The sequence below is a fragment of the Barbus barbus genome, assembly GCF_936440315.1.
Source record: "Barbus barbus genome assembly, chromosome: 22".
Lineage (NCBI taxonomy): Eukaryota > Metazoa > Chordata > Actinopteri > Cypriniformes > Cyprinidae > Barbus > Barbus barbus.
Genome location: NC_136750.1, coordinates 12,859,784 through 12,885,924, shown reverse-complemented (window position 1 = coordinate 12,885,924; position 26,141 = coordinate 12,859,784). Strand labels below are relative to the sequence as shown.

Below are 26,141 nucleotides of genomic sequence, written 5' to 3'. Positions count from 1 at the left end.
TTTTAACTGTCACATGCTCACAGTCAGCCTGTTTAACGTTACCCCACAATACATGTTATGAGTACGTCTCTTCATTTTGACATGGATTTATTATGTTGGTTGAGACATATGACATTTTAATAGTCAGACATAAAAGAGAGGCCATTATACCCCTTTCACACAGAGATTCTGGAAAATACACGGGTAATGTGTTCCGGCAATTGTTCCCGGGTCGTTAGATTTGCTGCATTCACACTGCCAGTGATTTTCTGGAATCTGTGCGCGCGTTCACACACAACCCGTAAATGTTCCGGAATGGCACGTGACCTCATCATGTGACGTATATAATGCGCCGCGCACCATTTCACTAAACTGGCAAACGAAAAACAAGAAAAAAAAAACTAAATTGGCGAACGATTTCAGCTTCAGCGCGGATAGTGAGGGGCTTCGATCGCTGCTTCATTCCAGTTTACACATTTTTCGTTGTGTGAATGTTGATCTGCCTTCAAAACACCTGGTGAAAGAGTCGCATGATAACGTGCGTCATCAGCCTTTACGGCATTTATCCGGCTTTTGTTCACACAGCGCTCGTTCCGGGACTGAACCCGGCAATGTTACTAGGTCCCCAACCCGGGATTGGTCCCGGAATCAATCCCGGGTCGTGGTTGCGTTCACACAGAAGGCACTCTGACAATTTTCCGGCAATGTTCCGGGACCAACGTGCAGTGTGAAAGAGGCTATAGTAATTGACTGGTAAAATACCACGTGTTAGATTGTGTCATTTACTGTGTACTGTACTCCATATGAAGTGCATAACAATATAATGTATTGTGCATGTTTCTGCCCTTTCGAACCCTACTGTATATTATACCTTATGCTATATTTCAATTAAGATTCTTTTGATAGGCCATCATATATGGCCTGGCTGGGCTTCAGAATTTATCTCTGCAGGATGCTGAGCAGGCCTTCCTCTCTGGTCCTGATTATCATCACAGGTAAGAGTAGAAAATATAATTGTTTTTACACAATGTCCATTGTATCCTTTTTTTTAAGTGTTAACAATATTTCTGTTAACCTAGCAGTGATTATGTTCTCAATTTACTATTTCAGTGAAGTGGAAGAATAGGGTGATAGAGAAACAATTGAGAAAAGAGGGGAGAGCATCCAGGTGGTAGGTAGTACTGCTGCATACATCCCAATGTGTGCTTTAAACATTTAAAGGTCAGGAAAAGTCGTCAATAATATGATTTCTTGCATCTCTCTCTATTATTTTTTTTTTTCAGTTCAGATGGGCTTTATTGACATGAATGTTTCAAGAACCTTTGTTCCCACAACATCAAAATATTTTTTTCCCAAATCTTTGAGCAGTATGCAATAATATTATTATGAACATTAACTGGTATGAAGATTTATTTAATTATTTTTGTATCGTATATGTGTGTGCGCTTTGTGGTAACTAAGATCTTTTAAATCTGAAATTTAAAATTAGAGAGTAGAACATGTTCAACTATAAATGGAACACCACGAGTGTGACTTTTTGCAATTTTGTACAAAATAAAATCATTTAAAAGCAAACTTCCTGATTAAACATTAAAGTACACTAGTGTGAGAAACAGTGCAAATTTTCATAATTTTTTCTCTCATATTGTGAAAATTATTCATAAAAAACATTTTTTTCACTCAAAAAATGAGGTGCCTACTTTTAGATAAATGAGACCTACGATTAATCGGATGCAAATAGAAACACAAAACCAGTCCTAAATGAAAGAAAACAAGTTGACAAAAAGATTGAATCCAATATTTGGTGATAATATAGCATAATGACAGATTTATAAGCAATTGTTTGGAGTCCGGTCATTTTTGACCGGGAACACCACGAGTGTGACTTTTTGCAATTTTGTACAAAATAAAAGCATTTAAAAGCAAACTTCCTGATTAAACATTGAAGTACATTAGTGTGAGAAACAGTGCAAATTTTCATAATTTTTTCTCTCGTATTGTGAAAATTATTCATAAAAAATGCTTTTTTCACTCAAAAAATGAGGCGCCTACTTTCGGATAAATGAGGCTTACGATTAATCAGAAGCAAATAGAAACACAAAACCAGTCCTAAATGAAAAAACAAGTTGACAAAAAGATTGAATCCAATATTTGGTGATAATCTAGCATAATGACAGATTTATAAGCAATTGTTTGGTCATTTTTGACCGGGAACACCACGAGTGTGACTTTGTGCAATTTTGTACAAAATAAAAGCATTTAAAAGCAAACTTCCTGATTAAACAAGTACACTAGTGTGAGAAACAGCGCAAATTTTTATAATTTTTTGTTTAATGTGCAAAGTATTCATAAAAAATGATTTTTTCACTCAAAAAATTAGGTACCTACTCTCAGATAAATGAGGCTTACGATTAATCAGAAGCAAATAGAAACACAAAACCAGTCCTAAATGAAAGAAAACAAGTTGACAAAAAGAATGAATCCAATATTTAGTGATAATCTAGCATAATGACAGATTTATAAGCAGTTGTTTGGAGTCCGGTCATTTTGACCGGGAACACAACGAGTGTGACTAGGTGAAATAAAACCCACAAAAATTGACAAAAATTCTAAAAAAATTAATGAGAAGTACTTGTACCCTATGTGCACAAAGTCAGTAAGTTTGAGTCCAATGCGATAACGTTAACTAGTATTTTCAGGAAAAAGAAAAAAAAATTCGGGTCAATTTGACCCGAACACAACCAGAGGGTTTTACCAAAGTAATTAAGGCTATTCCCGGTGGTATAATAATTTTAACCAAATTCTCTGATGTAAATATCAATGATATAAACCTACAAAATCCCCAACTTTTTGTAAATGGCCTAATCCAGCAACCAAACACACTGAAAGCAAAGTATAAATCAAGAATAAAACTAATCAGTAAATGACATACAGCTGAGAATGATCAAACAATCATGAGTGCAAAGGGTAATGGGAAACGAAGTCCAGAACCGAAAAACGATCCAAAAGGAGTGCCCTCTTGTGGCTGACATGGGCACTCCAACAACTGGTTGTGACATAACCCCGGCCTTAAGGAGTGGATTCCAGACACTCCAACAGAACACACAAAAAAGTTCAGGAGGGAGGTAGCCCGGAATCGAGCCAGGGAGCGAGATGGCGGACCAGGCCCATGTGGCGCAACATACAGAGCTGAAGCCCTCCAGGGTGGCGCATGAGTAGCAGAAGACCGCCGCAGCCACTCAGAGAAAGACGAAGATCTCCATGGCGGTGCAGAAGACCACCACCGCTGAACAGACGGGAGAGAGGGCCCCCATGGTGGATCAGACAGAGCTGGATACCACCATATGAGTGCACATGGGGCTGAAAACCACCATGATGGGACAGATTCATAGGACGACTCCCGGACTGGAGCGGGCTCCGTGTGCTCCCGGACTGGAGCGGGCTCTGGAGCGGGCTCCGTAGGCTCCCGGACTGGAGCGGGCTCCGTAGGCTCCCGGACTGGAGCGGGCTCTGGAGCGGAGTCAGAGGGCTCCCAGACTGAAGCGGGCTCTGGAGCGGAGTCTGTGTGCTCCCGGACTGGAGCGGGCTCTGGAGCGGAGTCAGAGGGCTCCCGGACTGGAGCGGGCTCTGGAGCAGAGTCAGAGGGCTCCCGGACTGGAGCGGGCTCTGGAGCAGAGTCAGAGGGCTCCCGGACTGGAGCGGGCTCTGAGGTGGACTCCATAGGCTCCCGGACTGGAGCGGGCTCTATGTACTCCCGGACTGGAGCGGGTTCTGGAGCAGAGTCAGAGGGCTCCCGGTCTGGAGCGGGTTCCGTAAGCTCCCGGACTGGAGCGGGCTCTATGTGCTCCCGGACTGGAGCGGGTTCTGGAGCAGAGTCAGAGGGCTCCCGGTCTGGAGCGGGTTCCGTAAGCTCCCGGACTGGAGCGGGCTCTATGTGCTCCCGGACTGGAGCAGGTTCCGTAAGCTCCCGGACTGGAGCGGGCTCTATGTGCTCCCGGTCTGGAGCAGGTTCCGTAGACTCCCGGACTGGAGCGGGCTCTGGGGCGGACTCCGTAGGCTCCCGGACTGGAGCAGGCTCTGGGGCGGACTCCGTAGGCTCCCGGACTGGAGCGGGCTCTATGTGCTCCCGGTCTGGAGCAGGTTCCGTAGACTCCCGGACTAGAGCGGGCTCTGGGGCGGACTCCGTAGGCTCCCGGACTGGAGCGGGCTCTGGGGCGGACTCCGTAGGCTCCCGGACTGGAGCGGGCTCTGGGGCGGACTCCGTAGGCTCCCGGACTGGAGCGGGCTCTGGGGCAGACTCCGTAAGCTCCCGGACTGGAGCGGGCTCTGGGGCAGAGTCAGAGGGCTCCCGGACTGGAGCAGGCTCTATGTGCTCCCAGACTGGAGCGGGTTCCGTAGACTCCCGGACTGGAGCGGGCTCTGGGGCGGACTCCGTAGGCTCCCGGATTGGAGCGAGCTCTGGGGCGGACTCCGTAGGCTCCCGGACTGGAGCGGGCTCTGGGGCGGACTCCGTAGGCTCCCGGACTGGAGCAGGCTCTATGTGCTCCCAGACTGGAGCGGGTTCCGTAGACTCCCGGACTGGAGCGGGCTCTGGGGCGGACTCCGTAGGCTCCCGGATTGGAGCGGGCTCTGGGGCGGACTCCGTAGGCTCCCGGACTGGAGCGGGCTCTGGGGCGGACTCCGTAGGCTCCCGGACTGGAGCGGGCTCTGGGGCGGACTCCGTAGGCTCCCGGACTGGAGCGGGCTCTGGGGCGGACTCCGTAGGCTCCCGGACTGGAGCGGGCTCTGGAGTAGACTCTGAGGCCACTAGTGTCAGGTCCTCTGCCACCAAACTTGAGCCCACCGGAAGGAACTTTACTGCCCTCCTCCTTCTCGACCTCCGCTTCCCAGTAGGAGTCGGAAGGCCAGGGCTGGTGGGGAAAATCCCTGTGGACGGGTTCAGACTGACCTGGTGTTGCCCATGAACTTCGATGATGGAGATACTTTACAAAGCCCCAGAAATCCAAAATCCTGAGTCCCTCCATCTCCTCCTGGAACAGAGAATCATCCAGGCAGGTATTTAAGAAATCCTTAAGAGCCTCATCATTATACCCCAGCCCTAACGCCACAGACCAGAATAACTGGGCAAAGCCTCCTATTTCACTTCCCTGCTGACGCAGAGCCATCAACTGCCGAAATCGAGCCAACCGCTCCTTCCCAGTGGCAGAGGAAAGGACCCGGATATCCATTGTCCCAGGTAAGGAGAAAAACTGCTGGATCTAGAAGAGGCTGGATTATTCTGTCACGGAAAACTCTCAAACAAGATAGATCCAATTGCAGCTTTATTTATAGAGTCCAAAAAGTAGTCCACACTGGGGCAATAACAGAAACATCAGAAGTAATCCACAGAGGAACCCACCAGAACAGAGAACTGCAAACAATAATCCAGCAACCAAACACACTGAAAGCAAAGTATAAATCAAGAATAAAACTAATCAGTAAATGACATACAGCTGAGAATGATCAAACAATCATGAGTGCAAAGGGTAATGGGAAACGAAGTCCAGAACCGAAAAACGATCCAAAAGGAGTGCCCTCTTGTGGCTGACATGGGCACTCCAACAACTGGTTGTGACAGGCATAGCATTTGGATCTTACCATATAAATATGTAATTTCTAATAAAGTAAAAGAAGTACTTTACACAATTATTCACAGATGTTATCCTGTAAATGCAACTCTTAGCAGATATATTCATAGTGTTTGTGATAAATGTAGCTTTTGTCAAATATATGTTGAAGATATTGAACATTTATTTTTCTTTTGCCCTTTTTCTATTTCATTTTGGGTTGACTTTAAAGTAGACATAACAAAAAAAGTAAACAAAGCCCTTAATTTAGAACCTCATGATATTTTACTTTATTTTCAAAACCCATCTTTTTCTGATAAATTTACATTATCAATCTGTTAATTATCTTAGCAAAGTTCTACATTCATAAGTCAAAAGTAATTCAAAAGAAACCATCATATATTACATTTTGTAACACTGATCTTAAAATATACTTTGAAACCCTTTCTAATATGAGATCACCAAATAAGAAGCTTATAAAACAATACAATTTCTAAAGCTTTTCAAATTTATGTAACTGCCCTAATGTATGTATAACTTTTGTTTTTATTTTATTTATCCTCCTCTTTTTTATCTTATTGTTTAATTTAAATGTTTGCATTCATTTTTTTTTTGGTTCTGTTTTGAATGCTTTTGAGATGTACAACATTGCCCTATGTTTGCCTTGTGCTATTGTGTAATGAAACTGAATTAATAATAAAAGTTCAACTGTTGTAATATATTAACAATCTTACACAATCTTAAATCTACCCCTACAGTCATCCTTGTGTCTTCCCTCTGTACTTGAAAATGTGGTTGATCTAGTGACTGAAAAGACTATACCATGAGTCCTTGTTTATTTTACTTGAGTTATCATATTTTGCTACTTAGACCCAATAATTACTCAACATTCCTAGGAACCAGGTTTAATTACAATAAAGAAAGTAAGTAAAGTAAGTAAGTAAAGTTTATTTATATAGCACATTTATCTCAGCAGAGCTGACCAAAGTGCTGAACAAAGTCAAAGATAAACATAAAATAAAACAGATGATACAGTAAAACAATACAACATAGATAAATCAAATTAAAATGCCTGGGAATAAAGATACGTTTTCAACTTCATTTTAAAAGTTGTAATAGAAGGTGCAAGGCGAATGTCCAGTGGCAGTTGATTCCAAAGACGAGGGGCAGCAATCGAAAAAGCTCTATCACCCTTTGTTTTTAAACGTGAACGTGGGACAACTAAAAGAGCCCTGACAGAAGATCTTAGAGATCTGGAGGATGAATGTAGAGTAAGATGATCTGTGAGATAAGATGGGGCTTGACCATTAAGTGCTTTACAAACAAACAATAAAATTTTAAACTGAATTCTAAAATGAACAGGAAGCCAGTGAAGAGAGGCTAAAATTGGTGTAACGTGATCAGTTTTCTTAGTCCTAGTCAACAGCCTTGCAGCAGCATTCTGTACCATCTGTAAACGTGCGATGGATGACTGAGGAAGACCCAAATATAATGAATTACAATAATCGAGACGGGAGGTAATAAAAGCATGAATGACTTTCTCCAGGTCATTAAAAGACAGAAATGATTTCAATCTTGAAATAATCCTTAACGGATAAAAACTGTTCTTGACAACTGTATTAATTTGCTTAGTTAAGCAAAGCTCAGAGTCCAGAATGACACCAAGGTTCCTGATCTGGGAAGAGACTGAGGAGAAATGCTTGCCAAGCTCCTGTATTAAACCACTTCTTAACTTAGGGGGGCCAAAGATGATTACTTCTGTTTTGTCTTCATTAAGTCGAAGAAAATTATTAGACAACCATTTCTTAATGTCCCCAAGACAGGCCAATAAAGGTTCAATAGTATCGCCAGCTTTCAGTGGTATGTACAACTGGGTATCATCAGCATATAAATGAAATGAAACATTATGTCTCCTAATAACATCTCCCAATGGTCGCATATATCAATTAAAAAGAAGTGGCCCCAAAATGGATCCTTGAGGGACCCCACAGACAATAGGAGCAACAGATGAAGAGAACTTACCCAACTCAACAGAAAAAGACCTGTCTCTAATATATGAATTAAACCACTGCAAAGCAATACCCCCAATACCAAACAAACGCTCTAACCGGCAAAGGAGAATATTATGATCAACTGTATCGAAGGCAGCTGTAAGATCGAGAAGCAGCAGTACTGAATTTTTACCACTATCAACTGCAAGTAAGATGTCATTGAACACTTTAAGCAAAGCTGACTCAGTACTATGCTGTGCAGAGAAACCGGATTGAAGAGGTTCTGTTAATTTAGCTTCATTCAAAAAGGAAATCAATTGTGAATATACAACTTTTTCTAAAAGTTTTGATAAAAATGAAAGCTTAGAGACAGGCCGATAATTGTCAAGGCAACCTTCCTCCAAGCCCTGTTTCTTAAGCAAAGGTTGAACTACAGCATGCTTAAAACATTTCGGGACTACCCCAGCAGTTAGAGATGAGTTAATCAATAACTGAATGGAATTACCGATTTCAGAAAAAGAGAAGGAATGACATCAAGTGAAGAAGTCAAGTCAAGTCAAGTCACCTTTATTTATATAGCGCTTTTAACAATGTAAATTGTGTCAAAGCAACTGCACAATATCAAAATCAAAATCCTCTGGCCAACGAACCAGCAGTTCAATTTAACTGCAGCAAAGTCAGATTGTAAGGTCTCAACTAGTTCCAGTGGTCATTTGGTAATTCTGTATGTTGTCTGAGCGTTGGCATCCTCTTAGGTCCTCTGAGGGGTTGGCATTATCTTTTCTCAGGTGTTCGGTCATCTCAGATCATTTAGGGGTTGGATCCAGACTGAAGCTTCTGTCATTCGTAATTACCACGGGATGTTAATCCCGTGGCAGAAACAGAGACAAATAGAGACATAATTAGCGTAGCTGCTGTTCCATCTAAGCAAAAATGATTTGTTCAACCCAAGCTAAAGAATAATAATAATGTACATTTGATCAGATATACTACAGTACAAGATTATAAAATGCATTATGTGAATGCTTGGCTAAAGAGATGTGTCTTTAATCTAGATTTAAACATAGAGAGTGTGTCTGAACCCCGAACGTTATCAGGAAGGCTATTCCAAAGTTTAGGAGCCAAATGTGAAAAAGCTCTACCTCCTTTAGTGGACTTTGCTATCCTAGGCACTACCAAAAGTCCAGAGTTTTGCGACCTTAAGGAGCGGGTTGGATTGTAGCGTGGTAGAAGACAAGTTAGGTACGCAGGAGCTAAACCATTTAGGGCCTTATAGGCAAGTAATAATATTTTGTAAATGATACGGAACTGAATAGGTAGCCAGTGCAGAGACTGTAAAATTGGGGTAATATGATCATATTTTCTTGACCTGGTAAGAACTCTAGCCGCTGCATTTTGGACTATCTGTAGCTTGTTTATTGAAGATGCAGGACAACCAGCTAGCAGTGCATTACAATAGTCCAGTCTAGAGGTCATGAATGCATGAACTAGCTTTTCTGCATCAGAAACAGGAAGCATGTTTCGAAGCTTGGCAATGTTTCTAAGATGGAAGAATGCTGTTTTTGTAACATGGGAAATATGATTTTTAAAGGACAAGTTGCTGTCTAATATAACACCCAGATTTTTGACTTTAGAGGATGTGACAGTGCATCCGTCTAGTTGTAAATTGTAATCCAAGAGATTCTGTGTATTGTTTTTTGGTCCAATAAGTAATATCTCTTTCTTATCTGAATTTAATAGGAGGAAATTATTGGTCATCCAATCTTTTAAATTTTTTACACAATCTATTAGCTTAGATAGTTTAGAAGTTTCACCTGGTTTTGTTGAGATATATAGTTGAGTATCATCAGCATAGCAATGAAAACTAATCCCGTATTTTCTAATAATATTACCAAGAGGCAACATGTATATTGAAAATAGAAGAGGACCTAGGACTGATCCTTGTGGTACTCCATACTTTACTGGTGATAATTGTGATGACTCTCCATTTAAATGAACAAAGTGGTAGCGATCGGACAGGTAGGATCTAAACCATCTTAAAGCCTGCCCTTGAATACCAATATGGTTTTGTAGTCGATCTATGAGTATATCATGGTCTATAGTGTCAAACGCAGCGCTAAGATCAAGTAATACTAGCAATGAGATGCAGCCTTGGTCTGAAGCAAGAAGCAAGTCATTTGTAATTTTAACAAGTGCAGTTTCTGTGCTATGGTGAGGCCTGAAACCTGACTGAAATTCTTCATAGAGATCATTTTTTTGCAAGAAGGAGCACAATTGAGCAGACACAACTTTTTCTAAAATTTTTGACATAAACGGAAGATTTGAAATGGGTCTGTAATTTGCCAGTTCATTAGAATCTAGTTGTGGTTTCTTAATAAGAGGCTTAATAACCGCCAGCTTGAATGGTTTTGGGACGTGACCTAAGGCTAACGATGAGTTAATAATATTGAGAAGCGGTTGTCCTCATCTTATTGACCAAAACACCAAGTTCCCCCAAAGAAACACTTTGAAAACAAGAAAAGGAAGCCGGACTAGCCAGCGAAAACAGCGACAGATCTGGTAACTGCAAGGTAAAAGAGGAGTGAATAGCTAACACTTTTTCAGAAAAGAACTTCAAAAAGTTTTCACAGAGCTCAGCTGAGGGTTCCACATGAAACTGACAACCTGGATTAATTAATGAATTTATTGTGGAAAACAAAATCCTAGGTCTATGAGAGTGTGTAGCAATCAAATCAGAAAAATACTTTAACCTAGCTGATTTCGCAGCATTCTGAAAGTTAATCAAACACTCTTCAAAACACTCAAAAGACAGTTAAAGAATCATGTTTCCATTTCCTCTCAGCCCGACGACAAGCCTGCCTAAGAGAGCGAGCATGATCGTCCAGCCAATAATACGATTTCTGCCTGGGTAATTTCAATTTCAAAGGTGCAATAACATCTAAAATATTAGAGCAAGATGCATAGAAAAAAGATGTCAGTTCATCAGGCCCAGTGGAAGACTCAGCAGCATTCAAAATGGATTCATCAACAGCGTTAGTACGATAAATTTCACTAAACTGAGAAGGAGTAGAAGAATTTATACAACGAGAGTGATGGCCCAGATACTTCTTCACCACTACAGAGTTCTCGACATGGACATTAAAAACAATTGGACTATGATCAGAGAAGGAGACGTCTTCTACGTTTACATTTTCAACAGTAACACCATTTGACAGAATAAGGTCCAGAGTGTGACCATGAATATGAGTTGCTCCATTTATATGTTGCGTAAAATCAAAAGATTCCAACATGTTACAAAATTCACTGACCAAGGGTCGACCTGGGCAGCACACATGTACATTGAAATCTCCCAATAATAACAGGTGATCATATGATGGCATAATGAGAGTTACAAATTCACAAAACTCTCGTATAAAAGCACTGTCAAAATTAGGTGGCCTATAAATAAGCGCATAGAACACTGCAGTGGAATCAGACTCCAACACAATACACTGTAACTCAAACGATGAATAACTCCCAACACAAACGGGCCGTATATTAAGGGATTGTTTAAAAACCATGGCAATCCCACCACCCTTGCCAGTACATCTTGGTGTACTAATAAAACAACAGTCCGGCGGACAGAGTTCCTCAAAAACTGACGACTCACCAACAGAGGCCCAAGTCTCAGTCAGGAATAGGATATCCAAGTTTCGTCCGGTATAAAAGTCATTAAAAATAAAAGTCTTATTACACACGGACCTGGCATTGACTAGAGCCATGTTAAGATGAGACAGTGATGCCAGTTTCCGATCCAATTGAACAGAATCCAGTTGACGAAGATTTAAACATTCCACTCCTCTCCGGCGAAGTCGTAAACACGGCAACGCGGAAATAGAGGAATCACCGAAAACCGGGTAGACTGGAAGATGAAAAGCATATCTATAATCCCAAGAGCGTCGCGCCAGATTATGCCCCTCCAAATTTATTGTATCCAGGGAAAACTTGGTTGAAGATTGTATGGTGGAAGCAATTGCCCATCTAATTCTCACCCGAACACCGCCACGACAACCTCTCTTTCTGCGGCGTTTCCGTAAAGGAGGAACGCAGCAAGGTAGCCGGTGAACACACTCTGGCGCAGGTTGATTAAAAGAGGATTGAGAGCGGTAGTAGAAAGCAGGACAGCTTCCCAGGTAACCAGCTTCCATACAACATTTGATGTTGAATAGGGCTTGACGATCGTAGGTTAGCACTGAGTCTACATGATACCAGTTGCAAAACCACACAAAGTACAAACAGTACAGGTAGAAACTGAGACTTAAAAAAACTAATGTAGAGTAATGTAGTTAAAACTGGGTGGAAATACTGCCTTGATGACACTTTTTCGGTCCTCCAAAACTAGGGTCCTGGAGTCCTGGAAATGCGTTCCTGGGACTGCGGTTCTCCGACTCGGTAGGTGGCGCTGTTACAAAAAACGTCTCAGGTTACGTATGTAACCATGGTTCCCTGAAGGGAACGAGACGCTGCGTCGGAACCCATATGGGAACGCCTTCAGCGTGACCAGGCTCTGAATATGATGTGTAATCAGTCAAACAAGGGCGAGGCGTCACGGGCGGGGTGACGTCACGACCAGGAAGTATAAAAGCACGTGCGGCGGAGCCGGCGTCAGCTTCAAGTCATGAAGGAAGCGCTGGCAGGGATGCCGGAAGTGTGGCTACGCGACGCAGCGTCTCGTTCCCTTCAGGGAACCATGCTTACATACGTAACCTGAGACGTTCCTTTCCAGGAACTTCGAGCTGCGTCGGAACGCATATGGGAATGAGATACCAACGCCGCCAGACTGACAAGTCCCTGCCTGGTGTCAGGATGAAAGGACACAGTAGCCGGGGGTGGCTCGGATGTTGAGGTCATAGAACCTAACGAAAGTCAAGGGCGTGGACCACCCAGCTGCGTTGCAGATGTCCTGCATGGGAACACCTGCCCAGAAGGCCTTGGAGGCCGCCACACCTCGGGTTGAGTGCGCTCTGACTCCCACCAGCGGGGGGAGCCCAGAGGACTCGTATGGCAAAGAAATGGCATCCACTATCCACCTGCTAAGAGTGGGCTTCGTAGCAGGAAGGCCCCTCTTAGGCGGACCATAGCACACGAGCAGCTGGTCCGAGTTTCTCCACAGGGAGGACCTGTGGATGTATGCGTCCAGTGCTCGCACTGGACACATACGGTTGTGCTTCTCCTGGTCTGGCTCCCCGAAGGGAGGAGGACAGAAGGCCTGCAGTACGACCGGCTATGGAACGACCGACGGGACCTTCGGAACATACCCCATGCGGGGGTAGAGGACTTCTTTCGCCGAACCGGGCGCAAAATGAATAGAGGCCGTTGTCAGGGCCTGAAGGTCACCCACCCTCCTCAGAGAGGTGATAGCCAATAGGAAGACGGTCTTGATAGTAAGGAGTCTCTCAGTTATCTCCTGAATGGGCTCGAAAGGTGCATAGCACAGAGCCTCCAGAACCACAGCCAGATCCCACGTAGGGACGCGAGATCGTACCGGAGGCCTCAGCGCACCGCGGAGGAAACATGTAACTAGGCGGTGTCTACCCACTGACTGGCCACCGATAAGGGCGTGGTATGACGAAATAGCTGCCACGTAGACCTTAACAGTGGAATGGGTTACCCCTGCGGAGAAACGTGCCTGCAGGAACTCCAGTACTGCACCAACGGGGCAGTTGACTGGGTCGAGCTGGCGGTCCCCGCACCAAGAAGTGCAGAGCCTCCACTTCAAGGCGTACAGTTTCCTCGTAGAGGGAGCTCTGGATTGGAGGATGGTCTCGACAACCTCGGTTGACAGACCGGAAGCTATGAGCTGTGCCCCCTCAGGAGCCACACCCACAGCTTCCATAACTCCGGGCGAGGGTGCACCTCGGTGCCCCCGGCCTGTGAGAGGAGGTCCCTCCTGACGGGCACTTCCCACGGAGTGCCGTCGAGGAGAGATATCAGGTCCGAGAACCATACTCGGCCCGGCCAGAACGGTGCCACTAACAGTAGACTGACCTATTCCCGGCGCACTCTCGCCAGAACTCCCGGGAGCAGAGTGATCGGGGGAAAGGCATACAGACGAAGCCTCGGCCACGTCTGTACCATAGCGTCCAGTCCCAGAGGAGCTGGAGGGGTTAGCGAGAACCAGAGAGGACATTGTGCTGACTCTCGAGTCGCAAAGAGGTCCACCTGGGCCTGGCAGAAAATACCCCAAATCTGCTACACCACCTCGGGGTGAAGCCTCCATTCCCCGGGCCTCGGCCCCTGCCTCGACAGGATGTCTGCTCCCACATTGAGATGCCCAGGTATGTGCATAGCTCTCAGGGATAAGAGCTTGCCCTGGGACCACACAAGGATCTGGTGTGCCAGCTTGTACAGGGGGCGCGACCGCAGACCTCCTTGGTGGTTGATGTAAGAGACCACTGTCGTGCTGTCGGTGCGCACCAGCACGTGGTGATCTCTCAGGTCTGGGAGGAAGTGCTTGAGTGCACGGAACACCGCTAACATCTCTAGCCGGTTGATATGCCACGTCAGGTGGCGACCACTCCACAGACCGCGGGCAGGGTGGCCACTCATGACCGCACCCCAACCGGTGAGGGAAGCTTCCGTCGCTAGCGAGATGCAGCGACAAGGAGCTCCCAACACCAGGCCCTGGGACAAGAACCAAGGATCCCTCCACATGTCTAAGGCACGGACACAACGGCGTGACACTTTGACAGCGCGGAGCAAGTTTCCCCTCAGGGAGACCCCCTTGGTCTTGAGCCACCACTGTAGGGGTCTCATGTACAGCAGGCCAGAAGGTATCACGCTGGACGCATCTGCCATGAGCCCAAGTAGTCTCTGAAACTGCTTGACAGTGAGTGACTGGCCTTCTCGCACTCTCTTGACTGTAGTGAGGATCGAAATGATCCAAGCAGGGGACAATCGTGCCTGCATCGTGGTCGAATCCCACACCATGGCTAGATAAGTGATTCTCAGAGCCGGAGAAAGCACACTTTTCTTGGCGTTCAGTCTCAACCCCAGATCTTTCATGTGGGCGAGAACGACATCTCGATGCCGAACCGCCAACTGCTCTGATTGAGCGAGGATCAACCAATCGTCGATATAATTCAGTATGCGGATGCCCTGAAGCTGAAACGGGGCCAGTGCTGCATCCACACACTTGGTGAAAGTGCGGGGTGAAAGTGCTAGGCCGAAGGGAAGAACTCGATATTGGTACGCTTTGCCCCCAAAGGCGAACCTCAGGAACTTCCTGTGAGAAGGAAGGATGGAAACATGGAAATATGCGTCTTTGAGATCTATCGTGACAAACCAGTCCTTGGACCTGATTTGAGACACGACCTGCTTGATAGTAAGCATCCTGAACTTCAGCTTTCTGACTGAGCGGTTCAGTAGACGCAGATCCAGTATGGGCCTCAGCCCCCCATCCTTCTTTGGAACAATGAAGTACCGGCTGTAGAAACCGGACTGGGTCTCGTGAGGAGGAACCAACTCGATGGCTTCCTTCCTCAGCAAAGTACCGACTTTCTGTTCCAAAACCAGAGCCTGCTCGGGGCGGACCGCAGTCATAACAACCCCGCAGAACGGCGGGGGTGGCCCGCCGAACTGAATACGATAGCCTTTCGCTACGGTCTGCAGGACCCAAGGAGACACATTCGGCAGCCGCTGTCAGGGTGTCAAATGATCTACTAAGGGAATCAGTCTCTCGAGACTGACCTCTGGTCCAGCCAGACCGCTGTCTCGAAGCGGCGCGCCGGAAGGAGGCACTTGGCCTGGCTGCTGGGGCGAGTTTCTCGGCTCCGTGCTGCCGTGTGGACAAACCTGAGAAATATACTCGCTGGGACCGGCTGTGCCCTGGAACAGCGGCAGGGTCAGCAGACAAGTCCCTGGAGGGCACCGAGGTGAAGTGGTCACCGAGTGCCGCGGTGCAAGCCACTCCACCCCAGTAGGGGTCGCCCTCCACGGTCCTGGGGCTCGCCCATCAGGACCTTTTCGCCGAGGACCTCTTAGCCGAAATGACAGTCCTCAAATCTGCCCTCGGTCGCGAAGTCCCCGGCGCAGAGCGCCGCTGGCCCCTCTGTGGGGGAGCACGAGCAGCGACGCTCTGTTTCTGCGCGAGGAGCCGGTATGTGGAGGAGGCTGCTCCCGCCCAGCAGTCTCCTGAGCCAGAGAGCGACGGGGCAAGAACCGCCGAAGCGCCTCCGCCTGCTTGCGAGCCTCCTGGAACCTGCCGATGGCAGAATGTACTGGATCGCCAAACAGGCCAGAAGGCTGCAGCGGGGCGTCCAGGAGGCAGACCCTGTCCTTAACTGTTTTCATATTGGACAGGGTCAGCCACAAATGCCTCTCCGCCACCACCAAAGCTGCCATAGAGCGGCCGATAGCGCGGGCCGACTCTTTGGTGGCACGGAGGGCGAGATCGGCGGTTCTCCTGAGTTCTAAAATGTCATCTCCTCTCACATCCCCGCTCTCATCCAGCTCTCTCAGCAGCTCAGCCTGGTATGCCTGCAACACTGACATAGTGTGCAGACACGCACCAGCCTGACCTGCTGCCGCATACCCTCTGCCCACTAAGGAAGATGTCATACGCAGAGGCTTAGTGGGCAGTACAGGAGCCTTTATGGACGATGCCGTGGACGGAGACAGATAGCTCGCAAGCGTCTGCTCGACCGGCGGCATCGCCTTATACCCGTGCTCATTCAAACCCCTTACATTCCCATAATAACTGGAGGAAGGAACTAACTGACGGGCCGAAAACGGTCTCGCCCACGATCTCGACACCTCGGTGTGGAGATCGGGGAAAAACGGGAGGCTCCTGTGAAGAGGTGCTGGCCGCGAGCGCAGAAACCGCTCATCTAAACGGCTGGGCTGCGGCTCAGCTGATGTCAAGCTTAGCAACCGCCCGAGTTATCACCTCTAATAGCTCCTCATACTGGGGTGCAAGAGGCGGCGAAACCTCATCAACGCTCGTCAACTCAACCTCCTCGGAGGAAGAGAGACGCAGCGTTGAGCCCTCGTCTCGGGGGGAAGAGTCCGCTTCCCAGCCGAGAGGCGGGGCACCAGATCTGGCTGATACGGGAGGAGATAGGGACATGCCCGTCTCACACTCGCCAGCCAGATCAGCCTGCGAGCTCCATGAGTGCAGCCGCCGCTCTGCCTCGGCAGCAGCGGGACCGGCACCGCGCGAGGAACTCGCAAAGGCTCCCTTCTCAAAGAGAGCCCTCCGGGTGCGGAGAGTACGCAGTGAAAGCCACTCACAATGAGGGCAATCGGCTCCCTCGAGAGCCGATTCTGCGTGCTCCGCACCCAGGCAGGCCACGCACAAATCGTGTGTGTCCTCGTCTGTAATATAACGAGGGCAAGGATGCACACACAATCTGAAACGTGGCCTGGAAGCTACACCCCTGAGCTTGCCCTTGGCTTTTGGCATTATTGCTGCTTCTTGCACTTAAACTGGACAGACAACAGTAAATAAGACTGACACACATAGAGCGCTTCGCTGAATGACAGAAAGCTGATGCCGGCTCCGCTGCACGTGCTTTTATACTTCCTGGTTGTGACGTCACCCCGCCCGTGACGCCTCGCCCTTGTTCGACTGATTACACATCATATTCAGAGCCTGGTCACGCTGAAGGCATTCCCATATGCGTTCCGACGCAGCTCGAAGTTCCTGGAAGGGAACTAGGGTCCTAGAAATGCAATCCTGAAAGTGCGGCCTCCTATACTGCAGACGGTTAATATTGCAAACAACGGCAGCTCAAATGAACTACACTGCCCTCCTCTGTCATACTACTACGAATACAGTTTCAAATTAAAAGTCCCTCTTGCAGGAGCCTTTAATACAGGAATATTTAATGTAAATGTGTATATCGAAATGAAAACAGAGTTTAAAATCCTTGTTTACTTCATTACTTTTCTCATTCCAGGAAAAAGAGTGCGTACGCACAGTCAAGAGCATCCATACGGTGCGCATATATTTACACCAAATTTATTTTTTATAAATCCGGATACTTGCATGGAAAACAGCGTACGCAGCGTTTATACATGAGGCCCCAGTACCTGTATCAGCCAATACTGAACCCCAGGTATCAGAATTAGTATCAGAGGTGAAAAAGACGGATCAAAGCATCATTATTCAAAATGTTCATTATTCAAAAAAAATAAAAAAAATAAATGCATGATATTGATTTGTAAAGATTATCATGATGGACAAACCATGTATTAAAAAACTGAGATTTTAGTCACAGAGATCATTTTCTGCAATAATTTTTGTCTGATTATTGCAATCCTGCTGGGTTTTTTGTCAAAGGAACCAGGGTGATGCTAACCATGGGTTAGTCTACAAAATTGCACCATCATTGCAGAACTCTGTTACCAAGTGGAAACCCATGAGCGATTATAGCATTTTATATCAAGCTTTAAAAAACTGCTTCTTGAGGTGGCACTTTTAAATGTGCATTTAAGTACTGAACATGAGGTTTGTTTACAACAGATCTTTTATCTTTTTCAAACTGTTTTTTCCCAACAATATATATTACAGTACATACACAGTTTACAGAACATATTTGCACATAACACCAGTATATAAAATAGTTACACAAGTGTTTTGAAAACTGGTACATTAACATTAAATAATGATATTTAGCAGTTGGCAATTGCGTGCATCTCAGAGGGCTTTTGATGGTACCTTACCCATTAAATGGTTTTTGGTATTCTGCTCTGGTCTAAGAACAATAATGAAACACTTAGGAGCAAAAATACAGACAATTAGACCAAAGCTTCAAGCTAAAATAGCAAATATCTCCACAGCTACAGTGAATTTCCCTGGAGAACTGATATACCCTGGAATAAAGGCGATCCATACAGCACAGAATATGAGCATACTGAATGTGATGAACTTAGCCTCATTAAAGTTATCAGGCAGCTTTCGGGCAAGAAAAGCTAAAACAAAACAAAGGAAAGCAAGGAGGCCAATATAACTCAGTACAGCCCAGAAACCTATAGCTGATCCTAAATTGCATTCTAGAATGATCTTTTCTTTGTACTGATGCATATTGTTATAAGGAAAAGGTGGATATATTTCTAACCAAAGCACACATACAGTTGGGCCAAAAAGTATTTAGTCAGCCACCAATTGTGCAAGTTCTCCCACTTAAAAAGATGAGAGAGGCTTGTAATTTTCATCATAGGTACACTTCAACTATGAGAGACAGAATGGGGGGAAAGAATCCAGGAAATCACATTGTAGGATATTTAATGAATTAAATTCCTTGGTAAAATAAGTATTTGGTCACCTACAAACAAGCAAGATTTCTGGCTCTCGCAGACCTGTAACTTCTTTAAGAGGCTCCTCTGTCCTCCACTCGTTACCTGTATTAATGGCACCTGTTTGAACTCGTTATCAGTATAAAATACACAACCTCAAACAGTCACACTCCAAACTCCACTATGGCCAAGACCAAAGAGCTGTCGAAGGACACCAGAAACAAAATTGTAGACCTGCACCAGGCTGGGAAGACTGAATCTGCAATAGGCAAGCAGCTTGGTGTGAAGAAATCAACTGTGGGAGCAATTATTAGAAAATGGAAGACATACAAGACCGCTGATAATCTCCCTCGATCTGGGGCTCCACGCAAGATCTCACACCGTGGGGTCAAAATGATCACAAGAACGGTGAGCAAAAATCCCAGAACCACACGGGGGGACCTAGTGAATGACCTGCAGAGAGCTGGGACCAAAGTAACAAAGGCTACCATCAGTAACACACTACGCCGCCAGGGACTCAAATCCTGCAATGCCAGACGTGTCCCCCTGCTTAAGCCAGTACATGTCTGGGCCCGTCTGAAGTTTGCTAGAGAGCATTTGGATGATCCAGAAGAGGATTGGGAGAATGTCATATGGTCAGATGAAACCAAAATAGAACTTTTTGGTAAAAACTCGTCGTGTTTGGAGGAGAAACAATGCTGAGTTGCATCCAAAGAACACCATACCTACTGTGAAGCATGGAAACATCATGCTTTGAGGCTGTTTTTCTGCAAAGGGACCAAGACAACTAATCCGTGTAAAGGAAAGAATAATTGGGGCCATGTATCGTGAGATTTTGAGTGAAAACCTCCTTCCATCAGCAAGGGCATTGAAGATGAAACGTGGCTGGGTCTTTCATTATGACAATGATCCCAAACACACCATCCGGGCAACGAAGGAGTGGCTTCGTAAGAAGCATTTCAAGGTCCTGGAGTGGCCTAGCCAGTCTCCAGATCTCAACCCCATAGAAAATCTTTGGAGGGAGTTGAAAGTCTGTGTTGCCCAGTGACAGCCCCAAAACATCACTGCTCTAGATGAGATCTGCATGGAGGAATGGGCCAAAATACCAGCAACAGTGTGTGAAAACCTTGTGAAGACTTACAGAAAACGTTTGACCTCTGTCATTGCCAACAAAGGGTATATAACAAAGTATTGAGATGAACTTTTGTTATTGACCAAATACTTATTTTCCACCATAATTTGCAAATTAATTAATTAAAAATCCTACAATGTGATTTCCTGGATTCTTGCCCCCCATTCTGTCTCTCATAGTTGAAGTGTACCTATGATGAAAATTACAGGCCTCTCTCATCTTTTTAAGTGGAAGAACTTGCACAATTGGTGGCTGACTAAATACTTTTTTGCCCAACTGTATAAGGACCTGAACAAGAGTGAAACCAAAAACACTGAGTCTCTGTTGAGGAGGGCCAAACCATTTCATGACATTACTTCCTGGAAGTGTAGCCTTGAATGCCATTAACACCACTATTGTTTTGCCCAGAACGCAGGAGATACAGAGGACAAAAGTGATCCCAAATGCTGTGACGCAACATACAGGACCACTCAGTGGGTCGACCAATGAAAGTAAGTGAACAGAGAAAACACAGAGACAATGAGAAGAGAAGCGGGAAGCTTCATTCTGAGTTGTTGGCTTTCACAATCGGAGAGGTCCTATTTCTGTAGAACACTAAAGTTATGCTCAAAGCCACTAAAGAGCCAGCAACAGAGAAAGCAGCCAGTATAATCCCAAGGATCTCATCCCAGGAGAGAAACTCCATTGGTTTAGGAAGACACTTGTCCTTCTCTTTATTGGGCCAATACTCAGGCAGGCATTTGTGACAATCTAAAGAATCTGAAAGATCAAGGAGTCATGCATAACAGCCATTCATGAACCACAGGAACAAAATGAAGACATACAGATTGTCAGGCTAAACTTTTTTTTAGAATGACCAACTCAGTAGATAAAGAAGGGTCAATGATATCATGCACTCCTTCATAAATGTCAATAATATATATTGTATATATTTGAAATGCCCGGATGTGAAATTGAGAGAATCTTGAGAATCTAGGCACACCGAAACTACGCACTTTTCCATTTTTAAAGATTCATTTTAGACACAAATTTATCAGATGACACATAATTATTCATACTTTTTTTTATAAGAACGTCCAAAACACCTGTCTCATTGCTGATCTCTCCTTCTGCACAGTTAATGCAGTCATAACAGCAGACAGGTCTTCCTTTTTTCACAGCCTTCCTCGTACCTGGAGGACAGCTCTCACTGCACACAGACACAGGCACCTGCAAGTGACAGATAGACACAGCATCAGAGCCAGAAATGAAATATTTGGGTACAAATGTTATAAAACTGACAAAATGGCCCAGATGTTTAAAATGAAGGGGCAAAATGTATCATAATGAATTCCTCTGCTTTTATTTCTCATCTTTTGGTGTGTTTGGTATATATAGTGTTGGTTTTAAACCAACACTATTAATTTAATAGTATTATTACCCATTAATTTATTTAATCTAAGTACATGAAACAAATAAATGTATACCTTTTCACTGCTATCATACTAAATGATAACTCTGTTCAGACTGAATTCTTGGCCTTTAGGCTTTGATCCATCATATTGACCCACTGTCACAAAATCAACTCAACCGTCTCCCTGAAGCTGCCAGTTCACAAGTTCATATGTGGCCACAGGGTCTCCATTGGTATCAAATGAAACAGAATAATTATTTTTAGTAAAATTCACTCGCTTGAGTTGATCAAAAACCTGCATGATGGATAATAAATAAATAAACAAAACTGGTGTGGTTGAACATATTTTATTTTAAGATGCAAAGGTACTGTAAATGTATACTGTACAATAATGTTGTCAGGATTCTGTAGTGTCTGTCATGTGTTCCCGCCTAATGTTTCCTTATTTGGTTTGTTTCCTGTCCTTGTTAAATGTAATCATCAGTTAATTCTTGTCCAGCCATGTTCGTCTCATTATCTATGATTTACCTGTGTATATTAGTCCTGTCTGTTCAGTTAGATTTCGTCTGGTCTACTCGTTAACCCCGGTGTGTGATGTCCTTGTCTGCCTTGCCTTGCCTTGTCCTGCCATGTCCTGTCCTGATGTCAAGTAAAGTATATTGTTTGAAGTTGTATCCTCGTCTGCGTGTTCCTGGTTCCTCCCTCGTGTGTGCACCGTGACAGAAGACCAGACCTTAACAGTAAGCGGCGCCCCTTCACTCGGTTTTGTTTTTTCGTTTTGAAAAGTCTTTTGTTGGTTCCTGTTTTTGTCTGTTTCTCGCGGCATGGAAGTCGCCACTCGTCATCCTGCCTTAGCCCGCGTCAAGTGGTCGTGGGAGTTTGGCGGGATCGCGGCGAGTGCCGCGAGTCCACTGTCCGCGAGCCCTCCAGTCTGCCGATCGCGGGAGAAGTTCGCCGTTGTCCGCAGCTCATCCAACCCGCCGATCGTGGGAGATATCCGCCGCCGTCCGCGGCTCCCAGCCTCGCCGCTCACACCGAGCCCGCCGTTTGCGGGAGTTCACGCTGCCGTCCGCGGCACACCGAGCCCCCCTGTGTCTGTGTGTTTAGCCCTGGAGGGCTATCGGGTTCCTGTCCTGTGCCTGTTCCTGTCTGTCTGGCCCCGGAGGGCTTCTGATACCCCCTGGATTCCCCATGGAAATTTTTTTTTGGGGGGGGGTAGTAGAGCTCTGGGTGGGGTGGGCGGGCCGATGAAGGATGCCACGGCCACAAATACCACCCGCCATGGCCTCCTGAGCTCCCTGCTCCGCCATGGCTTCCTGAGCTCCGCCGGGGCCTCCGTCTGTTCTGCTCTGGAGGTCCCCGTCCTGTGGATGTCTGTCCTGAGGGGCCTCCAGAGTGCCCACCCCCCCTTCCTGATGGAACTGTTAAGGCTCGGGACGAGCCTTTCGGGAGGGGGGAGTACTGTCAGGGTTCTGTCGTGTCTGTCACGTGTTCCCGCCTAATGTTTCCTTATTTGGTTTGTTTCCTGTCCTTGTTAAATGAAATCATCAGTTAATTCTTGTCCAGCCATGTCCGTCTCCTTATCTATGATTTACCTGTGTATATTAGTCCTGTCTGTTCAGTTAGATTTCGTCTCGTTAACCCCGGTGTGTGATGTCCTTGGCTGTGTCCAAATTCAGGGTCTGCATCCTTCGGAGTACTCATTTGAAGGATGTCGCCGTCACAGCGCCGCGACGAAGGCTGTCCAAATTCGTAGGATCCTTCAAATGCGGCCCACAAATACGTCCTCCTTTTCCCCGAATTGGAAGGATGGGTGTGGTGGATCCTTTCCTGTCCTACCTATCCCATAATTCTTTTCGGCAGAGCGTAATGGCGGACGAAGCGAGCGGTAGCGGAGTGGGAGAGGAGTTTCTCTGACAAAACAAGCTAAAGTTTATGCTTCGGCTCAATGAATTTGTAGGAGAAATTAGTAGAATACTTAAAAACAAATAAAAATAGGCTATAATGGCTTACCTGGATGTGACTGTCTTGTAGTCTGATATAAAAAACTCTCCGACAACGAGCAAAGAAAGTATTTAATTTATTTAATTGCTTTATTTCTTCCAAAAGAATTAAAATGAGGAGAATAACTCTTTGTTGGTCCATTTTCCCGCTTCTTGCTTGGCGCTGTCACGGTTGCTAGGCGACAGGATATGAGGAACGGGTAAGGGAGGGAACTGAAAGAAGGGTAGGCTGTCCAAATTCACAAACACCGACTTCCGGGTTTTGCGGACGTCGGAGGATCCCTCCTCCTTCAACCGGGTAGGAAGGATCCTAAGGAGGATGCAGACCCTGAATTTGGACACAGCCCGTGTCTGCCTTGCCTTGTCCTGCCATGTCCTGTCCTGATGTAAAGTATATTGTTTGAAGTTATATCCTTGTCTGCGTGTTCCTGGTTCCTCCCTCGTGTGTGCACCGTGACAAATTACCTGTGTATATTAGTCCTGTCTGTTCAGTTAGATTTCGTCTCGTTAACCCCGGTGTGTGATGTCCTTGGCTGTGTCCAAATTCAGGGTCTGCATCCTTCGGAGTACTCATTTGAAGGATGTCGCCGTCACAGCGCCGCGACGAAGGCTGTCCAAATTCGTAGGATCCTTCAAATGCGGCCCACAAATACGTCCTCCTTTTCCCCGAATTGGAAGGATGGGTGTGGTGGATCCTTTCCTGTCCTACCTATCCCATAATTCTTTTCGGCAGAGCGTAATGGCGGACGAAGCGAGCGGTAGCGGAGTGGGAGAGGAGTTTCTCTGACAAAACAAGCTAAAGTTTATGCTTCGGCTCAATGAATTTGTAGGAGAAATTAGTAGAATACTTAAAAACAAATAAAAATAGGCTATAATGGCTTACCTGGATGTGACTGTCTTGTAGTCTGATATAAAAAACTCTCCGACAACGAGCAAAGAAAGTATTTAATTTATTTAATTGCTTTATTTCTTCCAAAAGAATTAAAATGAGGAGAATAACTCTTTGTTGGTCCATTTTCCCGCTTCTTGCTTGGCGCTGTCACGGTTGCTAGGCGACAGGATATGAGGAACGGGTAAGGGAGGGAACTGAAAGAAGGGTAGGCTGTCCAAATTCACAAACACCGACTTCCGGGTTTTGCGGACGTCGGAGGATCCCTCCTCCTTCAACCGGGTAGGAAGGATCCTAAGGAGGATGCAGACCCTGAATTTGGACACAGCCCGTGTCTGCCTTGCCTTGTCCTGCCATGTCCTGTCCTGATGTAAAGTATATTGTTTGAAGTTATATCCTTGTCTGCGTGTTCCTGGTTCCTCCCTCGTGTGTGCACCGTGACAAATGTATTACATTAACAATATTTACTCTTTTTTTTTTTTTTTTTTTTGTAAAAAGTTACATTATTACACGATAAGCAAACTTACACGTCGGGGCTTAACTTTGATGTTTTTGTCGCATTGATTTTCGTTACAGACAATGCCATGGAGGGCATGAGCTATAGCGTATGTGGCTTATGTATACCTTACATAGTGTATACAAATTTTTATAATTAATTTCTATATTTTAAATTAAGATATTTTAACTATAAATATATATACAAAATAATAATAAAAAAAATAAAATAAATAATGAATAGATAGAGGGGGGGGCTAGCATGTCCAAAGCGTATTCAAGAAATATTACAGGAAGAACTTTACATAAAAGTACATTACACAGGCTTGAGGAAATCCAGGAAACATTGCCATACAGCTTGGAATCATCAACGTAGTTTGGGCTTAAAGGAATGTATATATTTTAGTCATACAACATGAAACAGCTCATAAAACCAGGTTTTGATAGGGGCATCCAAACATTTGCAAAGGCCATTTACAAAGATTGCTGCTGAGAGCTTGAAAGAGAAAAAAAAAAGCGTTCAATATCTCAGAAGACCCCAAAACTCAACTGCTAGTCCATAACCACGCTCATCTTTTGGAAAACCTTTGACAAATAATCTAAAATAGTACTCAGAAAATCAAACGTCAAGTATCATGTGATAGGGAGCCCTTTATCACATATGCACATGCATCACATATTGGAGAAATAGTGTTGCATATTTTATTTAATTTTTGAAAAATACATGTATTATTACTACTTAAAACAGGATCAACATATCTAGCATTTATTGAACAACATTGGATCCTGCTACATTCATTCTAGATCTTCATCAATACCCTTGGCCTAAGCTTCTTTTAAGTAGCTTGTGCTCACAGGCATCAGGAAGGCATACAAAAAGTGAAATCAAATGTTAGGCTGGGATACCGTTTAACATAATACATTCATCAAATTTGTTAGTCTATGGCTTACTGATAAATTATGGAATTTACTTCTTTCTTCTTTGACATAATGCTTTGCTTGTAAATACCCAAAAAATTGCACCCAGGAAGATTACATATTGACTGTAATTGGTTAAATGCTTAAAACTTGCCATCAACAGGTCCCCAATGGACTTTAAACCTTTGTTTTTCCATGTAGCAAACCTAGTGCACCCATGTACCCAAATCTAGTTGAGATGGTTTTAGTTTAATCTGGATGTGTTGCAATCTGTTAGCCAGCACTTATTACTTTATGATCAAAATTTAAAAGCACAAATTTTCAATAAAGAATGGGTTAACGAAAACTAAAAACTTTGTGAAATTAACATCCAAAACAATCAGGACCTGATGTTTTGTCAGACAGGAAATACTTTGCTCTTCTCTTATTTGCCTCACCAATGAAGTTCCAAGTTTATT

General features: G+C 45.1%; 1 pseudogene across 1 annotated transcript; it reads right to left on the bottom strand.

The window, feature by feature from the left end:
- Positions 1-18,254: 18,254 nt before the first annotated feature.
- LOC306888646 (extracellular calcium-sensing receptor-like) lies at positions 18,255-25,902 on the bottom strand (annotated as a pseudogene). Its single transcript has 6 exons — positions 25,890-25,902; positions 24,798-24,883; positions 21,452-21,673; positions 21,071-21,194; positions 20,263-20,744; positions 18,255-18,690 (listed from the first exon to the last, which is right to left on the bottom strand). The product of its transcript is annotated as an extracellular calcium-sensing receptor-like (transcript).
- Positions 25,903-26,141: the final 239 nt, after the last annotated feature.